General features: G+C 43.7%; 1 long non-coding RNA gene across 7 annotated transcripts in view; it reads right to left on the bottom strand.

Annotated features, from left to right (window-relative positions):
• Positions 1 to 17,375, bottom strand: part of LOC122158300 — a 57,461-nt gene extending 40,086 nt beyond the window's left edge. For 2 of the 7 annotated variants that reach the window (XR_006168199.1, XR_006168200.1), the window contains exons 1-5: positions 15,206 to 15,588; positions 14,997 to 15,108; positions 13,705 to 13,837; positions 8,768 to 8,978; positions 3,489 to 3,617 (exon numbers count right to left, since the gene is read on the bottom strand). This is a non-coding gene — a long non-coding RNA (uncharacterized LOC122158300). Of the gene's footprint in view, positions 1 to 3,488; positions 3,618 to 6,375; positions 8,979 to 13,704; positions 13,838 to 14,983; positions 15,109 to 15,205; positions 15,589 to 17,131 lie in introns of those variants that run through there. The other 5 variants (XR_006168198.1, XR_006168197.1, XR_006168201.1 and 2 more) reach the window with 5 other exon arrangements.
• Positions 17,376 to 24,946: the final 7,571 nt, after the last annotated feature.

Here is a 24,946-nt window from a genome sequence, read left to right on the forward strand (position 1 = left end):
CAGCTCACAGCTTTTTGTCCTTGTCACTTGAGTTTTCTCACCCACCACTTCCATCTGTGGCTATTGTAGAGGGCACCCAACATCCCTCACATTGTCTACTTGGGGAGGGACTTTTTATAAGGGCATCTAGCATCAGGATGAGGGGAAATGGCTTTAAAGTGGAAGAGGCCAGATTTTGACTAGATATTAGGAAGAAATTCTTTACTGTGAGGGCGGTGAGACACTGGAACAGGTTGCCCAGAGAGGTTGTGGATGTCCCCTCCCTGGAAGCATTCAAGGCCAGGCTGGATGGTGCTGTGAGCAACCTGGTCTACAGGGAGGTGTCCTGCCAATAGCTGGGGGCTGGAAATAGGTGATCTTAATGGTCCCTTCCAACCCAAACCATTCTGTGATTTTATGATTCTACTTGAGCTGAAGGAGATGCTTTTCTCCTCTCTTCCTGAAAGACACCTTCCTCCATCCGCTTGTTCAGACAGAAACATCACTAGCACTAATTTGTGAAATAATGAAACACTCTGGAGGTTAAATGCCAAGTTCTTCCTATCCCAGTCTTTATGCATCCTTGAGTTTCATCCACTCTTCCATTTCTTAGATGAACACCTCAGGAAGGCTCTACAGTTCCAGCCTTGCTGATGTTCCTTCTGAACTCTGGGCAACAGCATCCAAAAAGCTTGAACACTTCAACGAACCAGCAGGAGGAGGAGACCAAAGGCCAACCATTATCAAATGCTTTGATTAGCAAATCTGTGCAGCCAGAAACAGGTACACGATGCCTGCAGGATGGAGGAAGTCTCACAAATGGAGATAGACCAGAAGGCAGCAAGGAATGATGGCAGCATGAAAGGAGGGCGTTGATGAACAGAGAGGTAAATTTTACACTGACAAAGGAAGCACTGAGTTTGCTTACCCATGCCACTGGGAGAAGGAAAAATATCAAAGAGCATTAGGACAGACTGAGTGAAGCAAATAATTAGGCAAGTTAAATATTTGTCATCTTTGCACTCAGATATGTTGAAACTATTAGTCATAGGGGGACCTGCTAAAACCCAGCCTGTTCAGGGAATGCAGTTAGCTCCTCTCTGCATGCAGCCAAAAAAAAAACAACCCAAAAACCAGACTGAAGCAGCCCCACCTGAACACCCCAAGCAGATGTGCATCTAACCAGGGTCAAAATCCCAAGGCTGAGGAGTCCTCCCTCTCCCCAGACAATCCATTCCAGCATGCAGTACTGCACTTTCAGAAGGTTTTTCCTAACAATTACCCTATTTCTTTCCTTTCTGTAATTTCAGGATAGTACTTCTTTTCCTATCCCCTATCCATGGGGAATGGCATGCTCTCTCTATCTCTGCATCCACCTTTTACATATTTCCAGCCAGTTATTACATCTGTGCTTTCATCACTCTCCCTGCCCAGAGCTCCTGGAAAGACCCTGTTAGCACAGAAGCCAACAGTCTCACAGCTCTTACGGTGTCATCCTATAAAAAAAACACCCTTCCGTGCAAGGCCAGGTTTCTATTCCCAGTTCATGGCCTAAATCCTAACGAGGCTACGTGACTTTTCCAAGGTCAGACAAAAATCCTCGGGGAGAAGCAAGCTGCTTCTCCTGCTCTCCCTCCCTTCCAAGCCCACCTGCAGGGCTCTCCCCTCCCCTGGAAGCAGGGTGAGAGCCGAGTGCTGCAGGCTGTGTTTCTCCAAATGACTCACTTTCTCACTGTTTTCATTACATGGAGAAAAAGGTGACTCAGAAACTGCTCTGCAATAAATAAATCACAGATTGTTCACCGGAGCGGGCTGCAAAAGGACAGCACGGCTCCTCAGCGTTGCACAAGCAGCCTGCGCAGCACCTCCCGACCGCACCAGGCCTGGAGTCTCTCCAACATCTGCCAGACCGTTTAGGATAATCTCCTTGCTTTATCTCATGATTGGAGTTGTGAGATTGTCTGGGGGCCCTGTCCGAGAGGCAAGCCCCCCACTTGCACACACATGCTCACAGGCGGCCTCTCCTTACTCCCTTGAGGGGCAGCAGGTCGGAGAGGTGTGATTTTGCAGACAGGGAACGAGGCCCAGAGAGATTTGGTGACCGGCCAAAAATCACACAGGAAAGCCATGTCAGCTCCAGGAATTAAGCCCCACTCTGCTGAGCCCCAGCCTGACAGTGTGCTTGAGCCCAGTTCCTGACTGTGACCGCAGCACTGCTTCGTGCTAAGCGTGCACAGCTCAAGAGCTGTCTGTGGATCCTTACCAGAAAGGGGCTCGAGACAAAATATTTGGAGCCACTGTTCTGGTTATCTGAATGTGGGCTTTTGGTTTTTAACCGTTCCAAAGACAAAGAGAGGAGCTTTGGAAAGTTATTTTCAAAAAGCAGAGCTTTCCCACTGAATCTCAGGGTGCTAGAAAGCAGGATGGCTGGAGAAGGCTCAGGGAAACCCCACTGTGGCCTTTCAGTATTTAAAGGGAGATTATAAACACAGGAAAATCAACTTTTTACATGGGTAGATGGTGATAGGACATGGGAAAATGGCTTTAAACTAAAAGAGGGAAGATACAAATTAGATGTCAGGGGGAAAACCTTCACTGGTGGTGAAGCCCTGGCACTGCTGACCAGAGCTGTGGGTGCCCCATCTTTGTAGGTGCACAAGGCCATGATGCATACTGAGCTAGAAAATTAGGAAACCAGCGCTGTGGGATACTCTCAGAATATAATAAATGCAATCACAGACTGCACAGGCCTCAAAAAAATATTCAAAATATGAAAAAATCTAAAGTTGTCTGATTTTCACACTGACCAATTCCACTCATTTACTTCCCACTTCCAATCTGTGGGAAATCCTGAAATATGACTTTGTTGCATTTCATAATAATACGTATTCTTCCTTACATTAATCTCATCTGCATTTCTAGCTAGCTTTGCCCATCAGCCCATTAGTACTGTATTGATGAGCAAAGCTTATGTAAGAAGCGTTAGTACCATACTACATGATTTTGTATCCTAAAGGAGAAGCTGGAAGGAAAAGCACAAAGCTGGAAGGCACAAAGCTCCATATCCAGTGACCAGGAAAGCAGATCTCAGTTTACTAGAGGAATTTTTGGAGCATTTTATGTAATTCCAAATTGTACTCTTCTTTTGTACCTTATTTATGAGTTCAGAGATTGGTAAACAACCACTGTATGTTTGGAATAGAATATGGATGTGATTTCCCCGGTGATAGGTTTCATAGTCAATATATTCAGTTAAAGAACTGACAGCTGCAGTTTAGAGCAGGAAATATTTGATTTAAAGAGAGCTGTACCCAGCAATTGGCAGTTTGGTTAATGCAGGGAGGAATTTGGTTTGTGACTATCCTTTCCCTTCATAAAAGGCGAATAAACTTCAGCTTGTGTTTCAGCACCCTGAATCAGTTCCTCTCTGCGCTCCATTTCAGCCTACAAGATATGCATTTCCCAATTAATAAACATCTCATGCTCGACTTTTTTGGCATTTCAAGTACCTGCAGCATTGCTGAATGCAGAGCAGCTTCCCAGCACCTTGCAAGTGAGTAGCAGAGTGACCAAAGCTCCCAGAGCAAATGCTTCATTACCCACACAGGAACAATGGATGCTCAGGGAAGATTTTCTTACTTCCAAAGGAAAAAAACAAAAAAGAAGAAGAAAGATCAGAATTCATGGGAAGGCAGAAGTAGTTTAAGTTTCCTCTCAAGTCATACTAAATCGTACCTGCATTATATGTGGGGCTGTGGAGAAGATTGCCTCTATTTGTATGGTGGGGATCCAGCTCGCTCATTTTGGCAGGCTTTGCTCAGATAGGCACATTTCTTTCAGCTGCCTTTAGCTGGAGCTAATTTAGTCATTTCTGGTATACTTTTGAATGCTTTAGTTTCATCCCTTAGACCACCATGGCTATGCCACCAGTGTATCCTTCGCGCTGTTTTGTGAAGCTGTAACCAATTAGTTGATACTGTCTTCTTCCCTTAGCCTGTATTAGACGCAGTCCTCTCTCCAAGTAAAATTAGAATCTGAACAGACTGATGTTCCTTCCCAGTCTCTGGTACATAGAATCATCACAGCCAGAATGGCCTGGCTTGAAAAAGACCACAACGAACTTCTAATTTCAACCCCCTTCCCGAGTGCAGGGTCACCAACCATCAGACCAGGCTGCCCAGAGCCACATCCAGCCTGGCCTTGAATGCCTCCAGGGATGGGGCATCCACAACCTCCTTGGGCAACCTGTTCCAGTGAGGATCAGTGTGGAGCAATCCCAACCTGTTCCACACAAGGATCAGTGTGGAGCAATCCCACCCATTTCAATGTGTGGGAGCATCCCCCTCCCCAGGTAGGGCCAAGCAAGCTGATGCAAGCTGAGGTCAGCAAGATGTGGATTTGCACCAGACCCTGCTTCAGTGTCAGTGGAAGGATGAGCATAAAGACACGCATATGGATGATGCTGGGACATGGAGCCCCAGCTCTCACTCGGGGCAAAGAGGTGTCTTCTGGTCTCCACTCTGAGCTTGAGGAGGCTCAGGGTGAACCCTGTTCCCTGAACATCTGCACAAGGACAGAGGGCTGGCTGTTACCAAACAACACAGGGAGGAAAATTTGTATTGCATTTACTTACCCAAATCAATCAGCAAGCAAGGAACTTCTGTTTGTTTTTTTAAATTCTTTCTTTACCATGGAAAATCAGTGGTTTCTGAAAAGGGTGGACAGTTTTCTTTCTCTTTTTCTCTCTTTCTCTTTCTTTTCTCTCTTTCTCTCTTTTTCTTTCTTTCTTTCTTTCTTTCTTTCTTTCTTTCTTTCTTTCTTTCTTTCCTCTCTTTCTCTCTCTGTCTCTCTCTCTCTCCCCCTGGACAATATAAACACATACATTTATTTATTTTATTTTAAATCAAAAGCATTTGTTTTCCCACTTGCCTTTCTTCTCAGTCCTCTTGCCCCCTCCTTCTCCTTCAGGAAATGACACCACATCTTCTCTGAAGCATCAAAAGGCAATGTTTATTTTTTAAGTGCAAGGATAGAAACAATGACTGTATATTTATATTTTTCCCTTTTCTTCCTCTGGTAAGTGCAACACGACTTTAAAAGCCTCTCATGACGATCCCTACAGAGGAGAGCCAAGCAGTGGGAAGAGTCTAAAGGCTCATGGGGTCCCAAGGTTGCTGATCCCATGGAAAAGATGGAGTGTTGCTTGAAAGGAGCACAAGGGTGGTGGATCATAGAATCGTAGACAGGTTTGGATTGGAAGGGACCTCAAAGATCATCTAGTTCCACCCCCTGCCATAGGTAGGGTTGCCAAGCACTACATCAGACACCAGCTCAGGCTGCTCAGGGCCCCATCCAACCTAGCCTTGGACACTTCCAGGGGTGGGGCAGTTCCCAGACAATGTGACAGCTGTTTTGGCTGATGTGACAAGTGCTGCTGTTGAATGGCTGTGGGCCGCTTCAGTTCTTTGCCTGCCTCCATGTGTAATTGACGCAGGGTGCAGCAATGTCCTGCAGCAGTGTCCTGGATCACACACAGGTGATCTGATTAACTTGTGTGAACGAGCAGGGGGTAAGGGGCTAACCTCTCCAGTTGGAGTTTGGTCCCACTGCTGGTGCATAGAGAACTGAGCCCTCTGACACTTGCTCTCTCTCCAAATTGCATTAGTCTTCAGGGCTCCACAGGGAAAAAGGAGGGAAAAAAGGAAGAAGAATGAGAAATCCCCACAGCCTGCTCAGACAGCACTTACAGTCTAGAAGCATTCAGAGACTTGCCCCCCTCTGCTGCAAGGCAAGATGTGGACTTACTCAGCTGCAGCAGCTCATCAGTCTGCATGGCAGACCCCAGCCCTGCAATTATTGGGGCTGCAGAACGAGCTGTAGGGTTGGGAACTCTCCCCAGGACTGGAGCAGCCCCAATCTGGTCACAGAGACATGGCCAGGTCCCCACGCTGTTCAGCAGGAAGTGTTTTGTGTCTGTCCTTTGCTGCAGTCTCCTTTAAAAACACAGCCACACATTTTAATTAAGCCTTCGGTGTCTATTTTCAATGCCGGATGTCTCAGTGCCGCTGTCCTTTCTTTTTTAATCTAATTTGATTGGGAATGTACTTGGCTGTATCCTATATATGACAAAAGTTTTTTTTTTTTTTTCTCATTGCTTCAAATTATTTTTCCAATCATGTTCTATATAGTGTGCATGGGGGTGAATTATAAGGAGTTAGGCAACATACATGGTGTTAATTAGGATGGGGACGTAGAAGGCAATTTATCCATGACTCCAGGGAAACCTTTATGTTATGCTTATAAAGCAAATGCAAATGGCCACGCCATACAAAGTGCTTCTTAAAAATCAAGTTACACACTGAAATAAAATACTAAGAGCAAAATTAGTTTCTTCAATTTAATTCAGTAAAACTTTAATAGCATCTGACCGCTCTCTGCAAAAGTCATTAAAAAAATGGGTAAGGAATTCACCGCTGACTGATAATGTAAAAACACGGCGGCTCAGATGCTGTGTCTAACAAAGGTCGTGGTGCAGCACAGCGCTGGAGCCCACACCTAATCCTGAGCTGCAGGAATGTGCTCGCGGGCCAAAGTTAACAGCCAAAGTCGCACTGACTGCAACGGGAGGCTGATGGAGCGCGGGAGGACGTGGGAGCTTTGATCTAGAAGGAAAGGTTCAGGGAACATTCAAAACCCAAGCTGAGCCTTATGCACACATCAGTAATTGCATGTGCTAATCAGGTAAACACTTCTGAAAATAGGACAAGCTTGAGCAGGAGCGAGGCGGTGAATTAGGCGAGCCACTGGCTCTCTTTAATCTCCGACAACGCGATAACCAGTGGAGGGTGGTGGAAGTTTCATGGCATGCACAATAAAATACAGATGGAAATTCTCCAAAATGTCATTCAATAACTACAGACAATAGCTCGTTCTTATGAAAACTGAGCAGCTAGCAGCAGGAAGATGAGAGGGAGCGGAGCTGCCGTGCACGCCTCTGCAATGGAGGCTCAGAAGAGCACATAGCTCTGAAAAATACTCTGCAAATGCAGCTTTTCCAGTAGGGATTTGCAGAGCTGTAACCTATCTGGTGTGCTCTCTTTTGTGTTACATGAAGGGCATAATGCACGACTGATCACACGTGGAACTTTTCTTCTCCACTGAAGAATTTTCCACCATTTTTTTGTGATAATTAGCACTCTTTCATTAAAATGCTGTGTCCCCCTTGGACAGAGCCAAACTGCGCATGTCTTATAATCTGTTCTTCATAATATTTTTAAGGTCATAAATCTTATCAATTAATATTTCAGGGTGATTCATACCATTTCCATTATGTGGTAGCTGGGCAGGATCTTGCAGATAAAAGTATTTTCTGAACAGATTCACAATAATTGCTTTTTTAAATTGCTGATGGGGGTTCTGCCACTCAAGCAGTTAAGCCTGAAAATGTGCTTAAGAGATTAAACAAGGAAAACTGAGCTGGTCTGGTAGCTGGCCCCTTTCCATACGTTGAAGAGTTGTCACTACTCCAAATGCAATGCGACAACTTAGGATTTGCCTTGGTTCATCCTGCACACAAGAGGTACAAGGTGCAGCCGCTGCCATGCTCAGCCAGGCTTTGCACAGCTTCACATGCAGCCACCAGGGCACTGAGGGATTCAGCCAAGGCACACAGTGTGCCAGGGAGTGATATGGCACTTGGAAGGGGAAAGCTGCTGCCGTCAGATTCAAATAGCAAGGTTTGCAGGACCAGAGAGCTGCAGCCCCAGCAGGACCAGGGATGTTCCAGCAGCGCGCATTCAGCAGGAGGTGACCCTTCCTGTCCTTGCCAACGTGCAGCTCCCCAACCTGCTCATCCAAAAGCACGATTTCTTATCAGGGCGGTACTTTCTGAGGGATCATGCCCTGCACTCATGGCTTGTTTACATAAATAAGTGGTTTTGGATCCACCATGAATCTATAATTCAGTGTGAGTGTATATGTACACATACACACGCCCTTCTGTTGTTCAATGCTGTGTATTTGTACAGTTGTATATATGTTTTTATAACTCCATCTATAAAAATAAACAATGAAAAAGTCTTTGAAGTTTCTCTGTGTGCAAAACAAAAAAGCAGATGGAACTTTTCTCTCTTTTTTAATATAAATACAGTTGAAATACTGCATGTTTAACTCTCCTTTCTTTTAAAGGAAAGCCTGGTGTTCAGCTCCCCACTGTACTAGTTAAGCCAAAATTCCAGGTAATTAGAGGTTTTGGCTGCTCCCATGTCAGGTGCCCAAAGACATGTCAAAGCTGTTTGATTTCCATTCAGTGCTGTATCTAATCTCTCCTATTCCCTTTTACAGCAATTTTAGGTAATGCAATATTAAGACATTTGAAGTCATCAGTCTATCCCAGACATCTGGTTAAACGTCCTAATTTCTCAAGCCTGAACTCCCAAAGTTGATAGGGAATCTGCATAGCACTGTAGGGAATATAACTACTTACATTTTTCCTTATTTTTTTTTTTACTCTTTCTCCAAGGATGTCTTCCAGAGATCTCTGCCTTGTCTGCATGGGAAGTCTGTGCAATGAAGTTGAGGAAGTGGGAAGCAAGCAAGTTAATTCTGTGTAAGACCCAGCAAAGCAGAAGAGATGCAGGTGAAAAGCTGTAGGTCAAAGCTGAGTGAGGTGTGGGACAAGGAAACTGACATGGGTAGGTGTTTGAAAGACAAGAGGGAAGGCAAGGAAGTGATGGTCAGAAAGGCCCAGAGTCAGAAGGCAAAGCCCAAAGCTCAGTAATTAACTCACAGGATTCTCCTCGGGGCTCCTGGTTTGCACCCACTGGACTGTCCCACTTTCCACTCTCAGATTCTTTTGGATTTGCAGCTAAGTTCCTTATGTGTCTTGTACCAATGGGACTCCATCCCTCTCTAGTGCTGACTCCAGGAGGTAGCCATTCTCACTGCTCTCACAGAAGCTAGAAAGATGACAATGAGTCCATTCTGAGGTCATTCTGTCCCTTCAAAAACAAAAAACACATACATTTATGAGGAAAATTCCTGTCTTACCACACTAGAAGAGATGATGAACCACGCAAAGGAGAAAGGTGAATGAGACAATTAGAAGGATAATCTAATGGTTGTGCTAAGAGCAGAGGCTTTGTTCTTCTGAAATCAAGCCTTGAATTTTATTCTTCAATAAATAAAAAAATTTGACTGATAAATGAAACAAAATCAGTGGTGAGGAACAGAGATAATAACGCAGGAATAAACAGTAATAACCATGCCTTGCTTTTACAAAGCTGGCCTTTTAAGTGCTTTGCAAAAAGAAGAAAGCTACCTGTAATAATGGTAATCAGTTGAGCTTTGTGAATAGCTGCTTTTTGATTCTGATCTTGCTGTACCCAACAGCACCCTCAAATTCTACATGGCACATGTTCTTCTGAACACCAGACAACAACCATAAGAAAATACATCATGATGAGGACACTATAAAAACAAAATGTACTTGCTTCAGTCTTGAGACAATTTCATAGAATCACAGAATAGTCTGAGTTGGAAGAAACCCATAGGGATCATTGAGTCCAACTCTTGGCTCTACACAGGACCATCCAGAAATCAGACCACAATTTATTGCAAGTTGACCTCTTATACTGGACAAGTCTGAGTTCTTGGGAAAATACACATGGCAACAAAAAAAAAAATCAGCTTTTCTCTCATAAATATTGGAGAATATTTGAAACAGTTCACCTCTAGACAGATAGCAAATTTGTTCTCATAACACCATTTATTAAAAAAAAAAAATCATAGCCATAAAGCCTATAAATTTCAAAAGCCACTACTTCTAGCATGCTTACTGATTATTCTAAATTGGGTCCAAGATCTTCAAAAAGCCCTGTGAAATTCCATTTGAAAATAAGACAATCCAAGAAATATTTCACTGAAAGTAACAAATATTTTTGTCTGATTTTTAGGGATTATAACTGATTTTTAGGGACTATACAGCACCGTTCTTATCGGTTCACATTGTTTTCCTGACATCTAGAATCTAAAACTTTCCGGATATAAAGCAGAGACTTGGAAGTATCATAATTACACAACATCTTCTTTAATAAAGAAGCAACGGCAAATTCTTGGCTGCTCTAGGCATAGCAGTACCTTGTAGATCATCTCCTGTCCTGTCTTTGGCTATGTCTCCTAAATAGACTTTGGGCCTATGCTCGGCCTTGCCTCCAGCTCTCACTTCATCTCAGTTTGCTCCTGTGGTTGGGCTCCATGCTTGGACCCTGGATCCAGTTTACCTCTTGCCCAGTCTGGGACTGTTGATGCTGTTGCCACCGTCCAGCTCAGCCTACCGTGTCCCAGGCTGAGGCAATCCTTGGTTGGAAGAGAAATAACTCTTCAGAAAATTATTTCAGTTTGTGCCTTCTTTAAAATGCTGAATTTGGCAGACAAATTATTAAAAACCAATGGGGATTTCCACTTGATTAGCTGGGACTGGCTGCAAGAGTGTATCCAAGATAAAGTGCTCCCCGCCACAGCAAAGCCCTTTCCTATACAACAGTCCCATCCCTTAATTAGATCAGTTCACAAATTACTTCCGAGACCTGATAGATTTTGGCCCAACAATCCTTTGCACAGAGAGGGGTTTCAAGCCAGCATTGTGCCAGGAAGATCAGCATGCCAGGCACAGTGTGTCACGCCTCCGTGGTGCTCCCATGGGAATAGCATCTCCCTCAGGTAGAGATAGTCACACAGGCAATAAATATCTCATAAAGCCTTTCAGCAGGGCACAGCAGAAAGCAGATTCACCAGCACTAGCAAAGCTTACATGAGGAAGCTAGTAAGATTAAGAACTGTATTAAAGGCTTTCTAACCGTGGTGCTGTACTGTGGTTATTTACGTAAATGCACAGAACCCAGTTCTTGGCAAACACTTGAGAAAAATACTTGAAAAGGGGAAGAAAGAGAAAATGCTGCATTTTTTCACTCTCTTACTTTGTTTATGTGTTAGACAGAGGTCTTGGGGTTATGGTTAGTCACATGAGACACTGTAAGCTGATTTAACAGCAACCAAATAGAGGTGTTCCTCCATGTACACTCTCCACCCTCACCCACTGTGGTGCTAGCTTTGTGTTAACTCCAATGCCTATGAGATCCTCTTGTGACTGACATACCTCGCTAAAATGTAGGAGCAATACTCAGTGAGTAAAAGCTCTAATTCACAAAAGATCTACATCAGCCCCCATGCCAGCACTAGAAGCACTGTCTAGCTGGGAGAAGCTGGGAAGAAGAGCAAGAGAGAGAGAAACATAGAGTCACTCCTGTCATCACACCTTTTGTCATCTGCAGTATGGCCCATGGCCGTACACATCAGCCAGGCAGGGAGGCTCAGCACTCTCTCATGAAATTCTTCGTAAAGCCCTACCAAAAAATGAGGGTGCATAAATCGGGCTATCAGACTACTTTTCTTGTGGAGTGGAAAGAAGCCTGTTCTGAGCCAAAATCCATAAAAATCCAAAAGCTCTTTCAGCTATTACTCCAGGCTTGCTCTGGAAAGGTTGAAATCCCTCCTGAGTGTGATGAGGGCAGATTGAACTGAGATGACGTCTAGCCAAGGACACTTGGCTTTCAGCACAAGACCTTGATTTCCCCAGTGGAAAGCTGCCCTGAACATCTTCCGCTCGGCTCTATTTACCTTGCTGTCCTCTCTACAGGGCTTCCACCTACACAAGGCAGGAGGAGAAAGAAAGTGGGAATATCTGTGCCAAAAACTGCAAAGCTCAGAGCAGTTCATAGGCTGAAGAAAACTCAGCCTCTCAGATGCAAATTGCAGCACTGTAGAATTTGTGTGGGGAACTCGGAAAGATGTGAAGGGCAGCAAATCAACAGCAGGCATTAGATTTATTTGAACAAGTTTTAGACTGCAGTTGAGTCTGTATTTGTTTATGGATTATGCTGTTTTCATCCTCTCTCACAGAGGCTGGCACTCTTTTGATAACCTTTCCACTATGAGCCTGCTGAGCCACATAAGTGACACATCAAGCAGAGTTCAGACACTGAGATCTGTGTGCTCTCTGCACTGTGCTGAGCCCTGTGGACCACTCCTAACACCAACCACCTCTGCTCAAGTGGTCTACCTTTCACTCCTATCTCTCTGTACTATTTGTTTTCCCCGCTTGAAAATCTCTTCTTGCCTGCTCAAGCTTTTATGTACAGGTCCCACAGCACTCCAATCTGCCAATGCAATTGCTGGTCTCACAGCCATTTTCTGTCTTGACAGTCACTGCCTTCCTTCTCCAAAAAAATCTTTATCTCTGAGCTGCAATGAAAAATCCGTCCATAAAAAGACAAACATCTCAGCTCAGCTTCCATCTCTGCTGGAGTCAAAGGCAAGTTTGCCAATGACTTAAACAACATCAGGAGATAACGCTCTGCTTTTATCTGCACATTAATGGTCTTCTGCTGCCAATCTCTCCCCAGGGAGACAGCCTTGTCAGTCCCCACACAGTGCACAAAGGCACAATTACTTATGCCTCTAACACAAGATAGGGCCATCCAGGATTTTTCCATTGCCTTGGACAGGCTTACTGTGTCCTAATACACAAGTAATTTGAACATCCGCTTTAATATCACACAAAGACAATAGGATTTTGATTGGAAGACAAAAAGGAAACCGCAGAAGCAAGCATCCTTGCACTCGCCAGGATGACTGAGGACAACCTCCACTCCAGGCTGAGGTGTGCAGCTGTACTGTAGCAGATGTCTGTGGATCACAGAGCCAGACAAGGGGCCGAGGAAACCAACTCCAGCCTCCTATACAGCGATCACTGCCCAAGGACAAAATCCCAGAACAGCAGCTTGAGTTAAGGAAGTAAGGGGAATGAGGAACAAAATGTAATGTGGAAGATTATGGCCATCTCCATATTTAAATAATCCTTGCTCACAATATGCATAAGGAGTGATTACATAAAGTATGAGACGATGAACATATCACCATCTGCAGGGTCAAATCTGAAACCTTAGTCCAAGACAAGTTCCAGGTAACACTCACTGATCAAAAAGATTTCAAGACTTTTCTTGTGCAGAGAGCCAATGAGCCAATCTACAGATTTATGTACCCAAAAAACAAACAAACAAAAAAATACAACCCCTAAACGCGTGATTTAGAGATACAGGTTCCCCATTATTTCATGCTTAAATGACAAGCAAAATTGTCAGAAAATATGTATGGTTATTTTAGAAATAACATAAGAATTAAGTAATGCAGTCTTTATTAGTTTTTTTTTAGTATTGTTGGCTGTATGTAGCAATTCCAAAGTCATGGAAACAAAAAAAGCCTACCTTATTACTTTGATCATTTCAAAACATAGTGCTGCTGGGATTTGGGAAGATATATATACAGGTACTGGATGTGCTGCACACCAGGATGTATATGCACTTTCCATCCCAAGTCCATTCAGGATATTAAAGAAAAATGGGAGGGGGTGTGCATATTAGAGTCACTGGTTACACAGGATTCTCACACTGCATGTGGACCAGCACTAAGCCTCCTTTCATACATCATCACTGTAACCCAGTTCAAAGCATCATTCCCAAACACATCCCAGAAGCTTAGAACCTTTTTTTGAATGGAGGTTTGGCCTCAGATAAATACTATTTGTCAAAGGAGCTGTGCCAAACATCAGTCCTCAGGTCTGCACGTGTACCCAAACTACACATGGCAGAAAGAGGTGTTACCACTTACTGCTGAAGCTCTGCGCTGCCCACATGCAGGATGACCCTGCTCTCAACTGCTGCAGATTCTGTTAAATGCTAACTGAAGGAGCTGAAGTTTCCCACGTGGGTGTTCTCTTTCAGCTGAAAGCTTCAATCCACACCTAGGGGGGGAAAGGCAGGAAAAAAGATGTTTGTTTTTCACTCAGATTTAAAAATCCTTAGGAAACCCTTGTTTGGAAGCTCATATTTGGGGGCAGCAGCTTGGCAGCAGCAGCAGGAGGGCAGGAGTTTAATCAAAGACATGCTTCTCACACCCCCACCAGATTAAAAAACTTTGCCCATATTTAGCCAAGTTTATGCTTGAAAGATAACCAGCTCAAGAGGCTCACGCTCACATTTCAGAGCCTGCCCTCCTTGCCCGAGCAAAATGGGTGTGAGTCAGCTTTTCCTTGACCCCCATAGCTGTGGCATGGGCTGAAAGCAAGGACATTTCCCCCTCAATCTTTCAGCTGCATTTTTATGAGTAAATTAAAGCAGCACCAAGTCGTGTAGCACAGTCTATAGTGTTTAATTATTAGCATGCTCCCTGGCAAAGTTTTGGCTTGTCCTAGGGAGTACTCTCAGAGACTGTGTCTGGGCAGGGTTCAGGGAGCAGCACTTGCCAAGGGCTGTTCCCAATAGGCAGAAAGGATAAAGCCATCCTGTTATGGAAGGAAGAGAGCTTAGCTGTATGGACACGAGCCAGGCTGTGCCACTTGCTCTTAGTGCCAGAGAATGGGCTCTGGCCCAGTTTAATTACAATGAAGACATATAATCAGCAACTCCTTCTCTGTCAGGTGCTGGCACTGAGGAAGAAGGAAAATCAAACTGTGGAGAGAAGAAAGCTGAAGGCACTGGAGAGGAAGGGATGGCAGAGGGTGAGGGTAATCTCAGAGCTGGAGTTTGTGACAGGAGGAAATGGGAGTGGGAGCTGGGCAAGGGAAAATGTAGGAATGGATGGGAAGAGATAGGTCGTGAGGAATGGTTTGGAAGGGGATGGGAATTGCTACTTATTAAGAGAAACACAATGAGGTTGCTAATCAAAAATGCAGAATTAAATGATGGGAAGGAAAAAAAAAAGATGAGGAAAGGAAGAGATGTGGAGATCGACAGCTCAGGAGAAGGGAAAAAAAGTCAATGGGGTCTTTGTGCAAGCACAGGCTTAGAAAGGTGACAATGTCTGCCCTCCAGGATGAGTGGCTGATTCTAAAAAAGAGCCCAAGCTTTGTCAGATTTCAAGCATTGCTCACACACTTCTAAATCTTTACCCGTGTTTTTCACCTGTGTCAGGTCTCATTCTTCCACGAGCAACTTAATCTTCCCATCTCAGCAACCTCATGGTCAGAGAGAAGAAATGTCAAAAGCAGTTAAGGCAACCAGCCCTGTATGTAGCCTTGAGAGAAAACACGAAGCAGCCATTTCCATCAATAACTCCCCACGGAGGTTCCCTTAAAGGTATCCTCGAAGGACTGTTTTAATTAACCATTTACCTGCTGCATGTTGCCTGAGGCTTCCAGTAGCTGACAGTGCAGTCACTTTAGCATCACTTGTCACCAGCAATATGAGCAGTCCAGGCAGGATACACTTACAGTCTTTGATTACCAGAAGTACAAGTTCCACTGGGATATAAATCCATACTGGGGAACCATCAGAGCCACCTCTGACATATGAAGCAGAAGGGGAGACCTCAGACACTGCTACTGTAACATAAATACACCCTTTCAATTTTCTTTCTTTTTTCTTTTTTTTTTTCCCTTTGTAACAGAATATTTACTGACCCTGCAAAATAGAAATCCTCTTAGCATGATCACTAGCCAAACAAAAAAGCAAAAAGCTCCCACTGCTATTGTGCTAGGAATATGGTAGTCAAGGTTAGCACATAATAGCTAAACAATATGCATTTGAAAGCCGTCAAGAGAATAACACTTTGTTCTAATGAAAAGGATTGAAATGTTTTCTGCTGTCTGCCTTGACACCTCGTGTTACAATACTCAGAATTACTTCAGTCAGGGAAGCTGTCACATCACTCATAAAGTGCCTATAGAGCACCAGCACCTCCACAGCAGTGCACCCCCAAACAGGGTTCTGTTATTATTTTCTATCCTTGCCAGAGCCAAATTTGCTTGGGGACTGCCACAGGAAAGTGGCATTCTGGTGCATTAGTTTTGCTTTTTTCTTTTATGATTGCTTCTTTGGCACCATGTAAGTGTGGGTCATAACAGCACTAGGCAGTTCAGCAGGAGCATCTCCCATGTGAGTGTTTTCTCGTGCACTGTCCTGCCATTTTAAGCCTGCTTGTGTGGATTTTGCCAATTATTTCAAGAAGGATGGACATTCTGGTCCTGACTATATCATGCTGGCAAGCAATTCCAGCTACAGGAAACTTTCCTAAGTGGGGAAAGCCCAGCTTTGTAGTGAGGAGGAGGTGTGTGGTGAAACTGCATGAGATGCTGTTGGGTTTTAGAAATTCTTAAGCGCAGAGTCAGGAAGCAATTACCCTTTCAGGTGTAAATCAGTTACATAAGGACATTCTGGCTTATAGAAACAGCTCCAAGCAAAACCCTGCTGGTTTGGAGGGCAGTTAGCGAGATCTGTAATTAAAGCAGTGCAGAAGTCATTGCTTCTGCCCTCCTTCCACATCAGTGAAGACAGCCATGGCCATTCTCATAGGATTACTGCAAAAAAATAATAATAATAATAATAAAAAGTAAAAATAAAGTGTTACGGGGAAGTATAAAAGCAAAGCTCTCTAAACCAACATGAAAAAGAAAAAAGAAGACAATGACAAAAAAATGTATTTAGTCACTTCTTATGGGGAGAGATTCAGTTTCTACTTGGCTGGTGTTTCATTCACACACGTGAGCTGCTGTCCAGCACTTAGCATTGCTAGGGAACCTAGCAATCCTACTTATCACTGAGGCAAGGCAGCACAGGGTACACAGAAGCACTGAACCAGATTTTTAGAGACCTAAGAGGTCAAAGACAGATACTAAACAAAGACACCCGCAGAGTTAGGTCGCAGCAGGTTGACATTACAGTTTTGGCCTACAGGACCTAATTTTACCTCTGTTGTGCCCTGGGTACCAAAATACTTGTCTGGAAAAAGCCTCAGCCTAAGCACTGACTTTCCCAGAACAAAACATCCCTCCTATTTTCATTTCCAACTGAGAACCATCTACCCTCTCTCCCTATCTAGCCCGAAACTAATCAGCCCCACATGTCTCTGCTATGCAGTAGTATTTATCCTCAACCTCAAGGCAAGGTTTTCACGCCTAAGCCAAGGGTAAGTCAACAGAAAAACCTTTGCATCTACCAGCAGCAGGCAAGCTGACTGCTGGCTAGCAGGCCAAATCTCCAGGGAAACTCTGATAGCCAAAAAAGAGGCACAGTTACACAGCTGTTAAATGGTTCCTTACCCAGCTTCAGCACGACTCTTTCATGTGCTTCCATCTGACCACTAGATATCCCCTGCCCATCTGAATGCTATTTCCAGTACCTCCCTCTGTTGACTTTAGATGTTTTCCCAGCAAACAATCCAGCACTGATATCCCAGAGAGTTGACAGGGAGGTCTGTCAGGCAGCAATTACTGAACTTCCTTCTTCAAAATGGAGCTGCCTTCGCAACCATGGGGAAAAATCCAGCCTGTGCTCCATTTTGAGTGGCTCGTAGGAAAGCAGAGAGTTAAGAGCAAACTTCTCTTTACTCATCAGAAGACAAAACTTTACACTTCAACTCAGTGAAAGAATAAAGTACTTTCATTTCTCTTTTCCATTGCAGAGGATGGAACTGGAGCTAATAATAATAATTGAGAAAAAAAAAGTGTTTGTGGTGAATGTTCGTTCTTTCTTCAATTTAGCTGAAATAAGGCAGCTAATTAAGGGATAATATCCATGGAGTACATCAGACAATGAAAGTTTTTTGCAGGTAATTAAGAATAGTCTTTCTGATAACTACACAGTGTATTGCAAGCTTATATTCCAACACAATGAATATAATTCCTATTTTTAACTATATAAAATATGATAATGAAGGAAGGGGCAATCTTAAAAATTTTGTACAAAGTACAAACCTCCTTTTCACCAGAAGAATGTCCTGTAAAACATGCCAGCATATTCCCATTTCTTAACTTGAACATGTTTCTGAGATCCAGAATTCTGGAACACTGAGGAAATTCATAGTCATAGAATCATCATAGAATCATAGAATGGCCTGGGTTGAAAAGGACCACAATGCTCACCCAGTTTCAACCCCCCCTCCTGAGTGCAGGGTCACCAACCAGCAGACCAGGCTGCCCAGAGCCACATCCAGCCTGGCTTTGCATGCCTCCAGGGATGGGGCATCCACAGCTTCCTTGGGCAACCTGTTCCAGTGCATCACCACCCTCTGTGTGAAAAAAATTCCTCCTAAAATTCAGAATAGGATAGGACAGGAAAGGGTAGGAAGAATAGATTAGTTGGAAGGGACCATCAGGGGGAGAGGTGGGAGGGAGGAATAATAGATGTTAGATATTGGAATAATAGATGAGGAAAATATTGTCAGGAAAAAGATTTTTTTTATGCTGTCACTTTTTCTCAAGTGTCAGAGTTCACAGGCAAAAGCTCAAGTTTGCTGATGTTGCCATTTTCCTGACCACACACCATCTCAGAGGACATTGCTCAACAGGTAAGAGGCTCTAGGTTCAGTTCCTACCTCCACTCTTCTGTGGACTACTTACATCACCTCAGGCAAATCATCAAGCATCTTCCGGCCTTCATTTGAACTCAGGAGTCAGGGTAATATTTATTTACTCCTGTTCTTGCCTTGTTTGGTTAGCTTGAACGCTCTTTGAAGAAAGATCTGCCTTTTCCTCATTTAAATAGCACCTCCCAAGAGGGCAATAGCTTCATCTTGTTTGTACGTACAAATAATGAATGCCATTCACCTGAATGTGCTTGCAGTCACCTTCAGTTCTTTGCTGATGTGATCTTGTGCTATGGAAGTAACTTCATCCTTTGAGAAACTGTGCACCACAATCCCCTAACCCAATCTTTTCCCTGTTTCGATAAAGCAGTTTTGACAAATGGGATCTTACTAGCAAAACCAGCAGCAGCAAAATGAAAAATAATGAGGCTAGGAAGCAGCAAGAAGCACAGGCACTACAGTCTGAATGAAGGCATGGTGCTGCACGCCAAGGGCAATGCCTGTCGGATATTACCCTTAAGCTGCCAGCGCTGCTGAACACCTGTTAAATAAGACTTATGGCTGGTCTGCAGGGACAGCACAGACACTGCTCCTGCTCATTAAATATGCAGGGCAGCAAATGCAAAAGTGGGAGACTACTACATCACACCTTCTGACAGACCAAATAAAACCAGCTGAAAGCCATGATAACATCGCTATTTCCTCTGGATCAAGCAGCTGGGAGAGTGGTGCTGCCCTTGCCAAGGCAGCCAACAGCCATAACCAACACAGGCTTCAAAGGGGTCACAACTTGGTGTCTGAACTTTCAATTCCACTTCCTTCTTTTAAAGGAAAGGTTTGTTAAACTTGGCTTATTTTACTAACAGTAAATGGAAGTGAAGGGGGCAGTGAGGAATATCTCATCAGTGCTTCAAAGTCACGGCAGAATAAGAGAAAAATTCATGAGCCATCTTTCATCAGCCCTTCCTTTAAGAAGTATCATCTTTTTGGAGAGAAAATGGCATCATTTGGGCAGAAGGAAAAACAAAGACAAAACCTGCTCCTTCAGCATAGTGAACTTTCAAGGGTGGAGTTGTGTGGAGAAATGCATATAGCAAAGTCAAGGGCAGCAGGACCCTGGGATGGTCCTTCCCATGAACCATGAGCTTTCCTGAACATCCCAAGACTTCCTCACATCTATCTTCACAGCCCACACTGGCCTATCTCCCCGACCAGTCCCTGAGCAGGCTGAGGAGCAACAAACATCAAATCCTGTTGAGGGATTCACAGGCATCCCACTGGGGGACATGTCTAGGAAAGGCCAAACACAGCCTCTGGGCAGAAGCTTGCTTAACCATGGCTGATCAAAGAGGATTTTTACATCTCAAGTGATGGCCAGATTACGCAGTGTACCATTTTCAGGTAACAGATTGAAGGAAGAAGAGACATAAAGCTCTCAGTGTGAGCCCTCAGTGTGCAGCAGAGCCTCCCATATCCAGGCTGAGGTCCTGCTTAAAACCTGAGCCAAGTTTTATTCCAAATTGAGCTGAAGATCTAATTCTAAATTTCTAAGTTCAAAAACTTTGCCTCTCATCCAGCTGCAGGAAAAATACAAAAATATAGGGGCAGTGCCATTTGAGCATTTCCCAGAGGAGAAGTTGCATCCAGACCATCAGACTTAACAACTGTCAAAGGGACAAGGAAAAATCATTTTAACTTTCAAGAGTAAGAGATTACCCATCAGGTACAAAGTCCAATCTGCCCTCCCCTTAGTGTTAAATGAGTGCATGTCAACAGAGCTGCTTTTGTGTTGGGTTTTGTTTCAGCTGGTGTAGCTTAGTTCACCAGCCCCAGAAACTTGTCCTTTCCACCCCACCCCCTTCTCTTTCTCAGAGGCAGCATCAGAGATTTTTAACATGCATCTTCTGAACGCTGTCCATCAAACGTATCCCATTCCTTTTCTTCATTCGGTTCAGCCATGCTTTCCTGTGGATAGGCACACGCCAACACTAAGAAGCTAGAGTAGGGCTCAAAAGAAGAGCACGGAGGCAAAGGGACCCCAAAAAGTCTTGTTGCTGCTGTTGATTATTCAAATGTTCACAGATTGTCAGGAAACTGGACAGGTAATGCCTTTTCTAAACAGAGTCCTTAATTTGGAAAAAATACTAAAAGCTCAGCATTTCACGCCTCTACTGAGATGCGCCTCTGGCCACCCTTTTATTTTTCATTCTGTCTTTTCTGAAATATTACATTCAAGAGAATACATTGCCTTCAAATCATGTACACATGCATGTTTATTAAGTCATTACCATAGCCTTAAGTCCATAAAATCACTGTGGACTGCAATACCACACATGCATGCAACAATTAGATGAATACATTAACCCTGAAAAATCTCAGCTTGGGGTGAAAGAGAACAAGCTGTACTGTGAAAGTTGGAATGAGACTCCCAAAATTATTCTGTATTTAAAAGACTTCTACCTGGCTGAAACTCTGGGGAAAGAAAAAAAAAAAAAAGAAAAAAAAAGGAGCTAATCATACTGATGATTACCAATAGCTTGAAATCTCTGAAGTAAAAAGAGGAAAAAAAATAGTAGAAAACAAGGAGCTGGCAGAGCACACCGTTCCAAAGTGCATTACTCCGTCAGTGTCATTTTCTATGCTGCAGTGTTCTTTCAATTATATTTCCTCCTCTCTTCCTCCCTGGAAAGAAAATTGGCAGAAAAAGTTGCCTGCAGGATCAGAGAGGGGTATTTTTATCAACCTACAACTAGATTAAAATGCTTTATCTGAAATGCAGCAGAGGACTGGCCTAAATTAAATCCCATCTCCCTTTACTTCTCAGCTGTGAAGGAGTATCACACAAAGGGGCATTCGCTTAATTTGTATTATTTTTTAATTTATGTTGGTTTTAGTTTGCACTTGCATGTGTTACCCATGCAAAAATGAACAAGGGAAGGATCAGAGGGCCAGCTACATAGTGAACATCCAGGGATGCTGAGATGGGATGCTGCTGGATTCAGCACAAGCGTGGGCCAAGCCCAAAACTCCGAGGGGCACCTTGCAGCAAGTGCACTGTTAACCTGGACATTGGTTTTCCGTGCTTGCTGTAGTGCCCTCTTTACCTCCACAGAGAGCACTCACATGGCAAAGCATTTGCAGAACCCGAGCTTGCATGAATTTTTAATGGTGTTAATAATCACTGTTTGCAGTTTTGCACTGTTGCATGACTACCAGAGAGTGCTTGGTAACTAGGTCACCAGAAATGTCCTTTGTCACCGTGCCCATCACCTTACCCAGATAATCACCAGGTGCTAATTGTACCCACATACATGTGCTCCCTTAATTACCCTCATTACCCTCTTCCATCTGCACAGCCCTAATCTCCAGGGGTGGTGATGTTGCAACACAGATACAGTTGGATAAAAATGGGGAAGAGGTAAGTAAACAAAGACAGGAAACAGAGATTGAAAAAGGAGGGCCTGAGTAGGTGTCTCTGCTACCTAACTTGTTACTCCAGGTGGTCAGGCACTGCAGCAGGCTCCCCAGGGCAGCAGTCATGGCACCAATCTTGCCAAAGTTCAAGAAGCATCTGGACAAAGCTCTCAGACATAGAGCCTGATTTTTGGGTGGTCCTGTGCGGAGCCAGGAGTTGGAATTGATGATCCTTACGGGTCTCTTCCAACTTGGGATATTCTCTGATTTTGTGAGCCAACCCCTGGGACTTTTCCAGGAAGGGCTGAAAACATTTGAGTCTCCTCCTTTTCACCTCTCTGAAGGGACTTCACCACTGAAGATGGAGTAAAGGATCTGCAGGAGTCCTGTCCAGGATACCTGTGGATAGCTGTTCCAGTTTCTTTACTACTGGCTTCTCTGGCTCCGTCCCATGTCAGAGCACACAGGAGCAAATAGCTATTAATTTGGCTCAGCAGCAATTGCTGTGCACAGTGGCTCGGGCAGAGAATTTTCATTTCATTTTCATACATCATTTACAGCTTGCTGCAGCCATTCCAGAAAGTCAGCACCAATCTCCATAAGTTAACATGGAACAAACAGGAAAGGAGATAGAATTCTGCTGTTGTTACTTAAAAGTCTTGTCATGTCTGGGCACATTTGGTGCTTCCACTGATTTCATTTTCAATATATTTCTCTGATATAACGAAGTCATTTTCTCAAGAATATACGGGAGAGGCCTGGATGGCATTAATGTAGAGGGAAAAAAAAGAAGAAAACAAACACATCCAATTTGCTTGTAACAAACCTATTTTCTGTATTGCTCTTTGCTTGTTGCTGGGTACTTTTCCCTTGCATTTTATGTTAATCTGATGTGCCGGATTCCAGTTTTCAACACTGCTATAATAAAATCCTTGCATGTCCTCAAGGAACAAGTGGAATTTCTCTAGATTTATAAGTGTGACAGAGATGAGGACAGGCCCGGATCTTGTCATCTTGTCTCCAAGCTCTTCCTGCTTATTCCTCAGTTGAGACTGTTAAAAAAAAAAAAAAAAAGAAAAGAAAAAATACAGGTTAAGTGTGCTCTATAAATATCCAGCAGTCCTTCTGCACCCAAGTTTAGATAATCATATCTGTGTCCTTTAATCATTTATCCTCTCTGCTTCAGTTGCACAGTCTGTGAAGAGAAGTACAATAATAATTCCTTTGCAGCTTCCAATGGCTATAAGGCGGATTAATTAGTTAATGTTTGCACAGTACAGGGGCCAGGCCCTCTGCTGATTTATGCTTGATGCGTGTCAGCTGGGGTGGATTAAGATGTGAGCCAACACAGAATTGAGCCTCTTGTGAAGAACACACCAGGGTCCAATGCTACTAATTTGCCATTTGTGTAATTTTTGCTGTCTTGATGATGGCTTCACAGAGCTGGCAGGGCTTCACACCTCTCAGTGAGCTCTGTGCCTCAGCAGCTGGATGTGGGGGCACAGCGGTGCTCTTTGGGGAATATCTGAGGCTGTGGAAGTGAAGTCACAATAAGGAAATAAGAAATAAGGAGAGGTGGCACACAGCTCTGACACCACGAGGAAGGGAATGTACAGAGTTTGCTTTAAAACAAACTCAGGCAGTGAAGATCCTTATTTTAGAAGGAAGTGTTTCCTGTGATCTCCTATGTCTCCGATTTGTACAGATGCAAACTCAGGTACTTTAGTGATATTGGCAAATGGTGCATATCCCTAGGGTAAAGCAAAGCACGTAAATTTGACCCCAGTTTGGGATTTTCCATAAGAAAAGGCTTCTAGACAGTGACTGCATTTCACTGCATCAGAACATATGGCACTATTACTTGATCCACTTACCAAGGACAACACTAATGACTTTCCCTTAACCCAACAGCACACACTGCTGAATGGTTAAAAGGATCTTCGAGTAAACAAAATGCTCAAAAGCCAGAGTGTGTACTGTTATCCTTCTCCCCTTTGCCCTTTGAATCCAAGCCAGGAACATCTCATGTATCATTTGAAAGGACTGCTATAGCGAGAGCACAGTGACGGTTGTACTGATACCAGCTGCAGCACTGAGCACTGGTGTGCGGAGCAGCTCTGCTGCTGAGCTTGATTTAGTGCCTGCCCATTCCAGGAGCCATGAGAGAAGGCAAGAATACAGTACTATTTCCCCCATGCAAACTCAATCCCATTTTCCAGGAGGCTCAGCACAGAGCTTTCCTACAACATCCCAAGAATGATATTTGGGTGAGCTTTTTCATGGAACGTGACAGATTAATCTCTGTGAAGGAACAGGGATCCTAGACACTTTAGCCATCTGTGTTAGATGCCCAAAACCAGATAGCGTAAGTAGCACTTGTGAAATAATTGCAACTTACAGTGCACAATAATTCTGCTGATCAACAACGATAAAAACGTCCAGTCCAAAAATTCTGACAGATGCTAAACTTCAGAAGGTATAAAGAAAAGACATGCCAAAGTAAAGAGGGAAACAGAAGGAAAAAAGCTCTGCATTTAAAATCACCACAGCCTACACAGCAGTTTTTGTCAGGATCAGCTCTCAGGATATCTGCTCACAGGAGAATCCTGCAAGGCTCTTTGCCTTGCTGAAGTTAATAGCTAACTAAATTTGATGGAATTAAATTCTTCTCTCCCTGCATGCATAGTGGAATACCACACCTGTTTAGTCCCTTGTACTTGGTCCTACTGCCCTATGCTACATGAAGTATGACCACATTCCCGGATACAGTTTTCTCTTTTTGTTGCATCAGTCATGGGTCTATAAAAACCATTTCAATGGGTAGAATTGCTGATTGCAGGAATGGTGAAATAGATCTGCCATCAGTGTTAATATTCTTTGATAAGTAGCTGTCTAGAAATCGCTTCAAAGTAAAGGAAAGACATTGATGTAATTTCCATTGAGAACAGTGATAGACAGACACATGAGCAGGTAAATAGAGCCCTAAGTTAGCAGGATGGCACATACATATTTATGTATAAATGCATGCTGATGCAAAAGGGCGCTTTCAACCGATACAAAGAGATGTGAAATATTTTGGTGAGTCACTCTATTAACCAGGCTCAGGATCATTAAATGAGTCAGGAATTGGTAAGCT

This window comes from Centrocercus urophasianus, unplaced genomic scaffold (assembly GCF_019232065.1).
Source record: "Centrocercus urophasianus isolate 14NV4802_14NV808 unplaced genomic scaffold, USGS_Curo_1.0 seq_14, whole genome shotgun sequence".
In the NCBI taxonomy this organism is placed as follows: domain Eukaryota; kingdom Metazoa; phylum Chordata; class Aves; order Galliformes; family Phasianidae; genus Centrocercus; species Centrocercus urophasianus.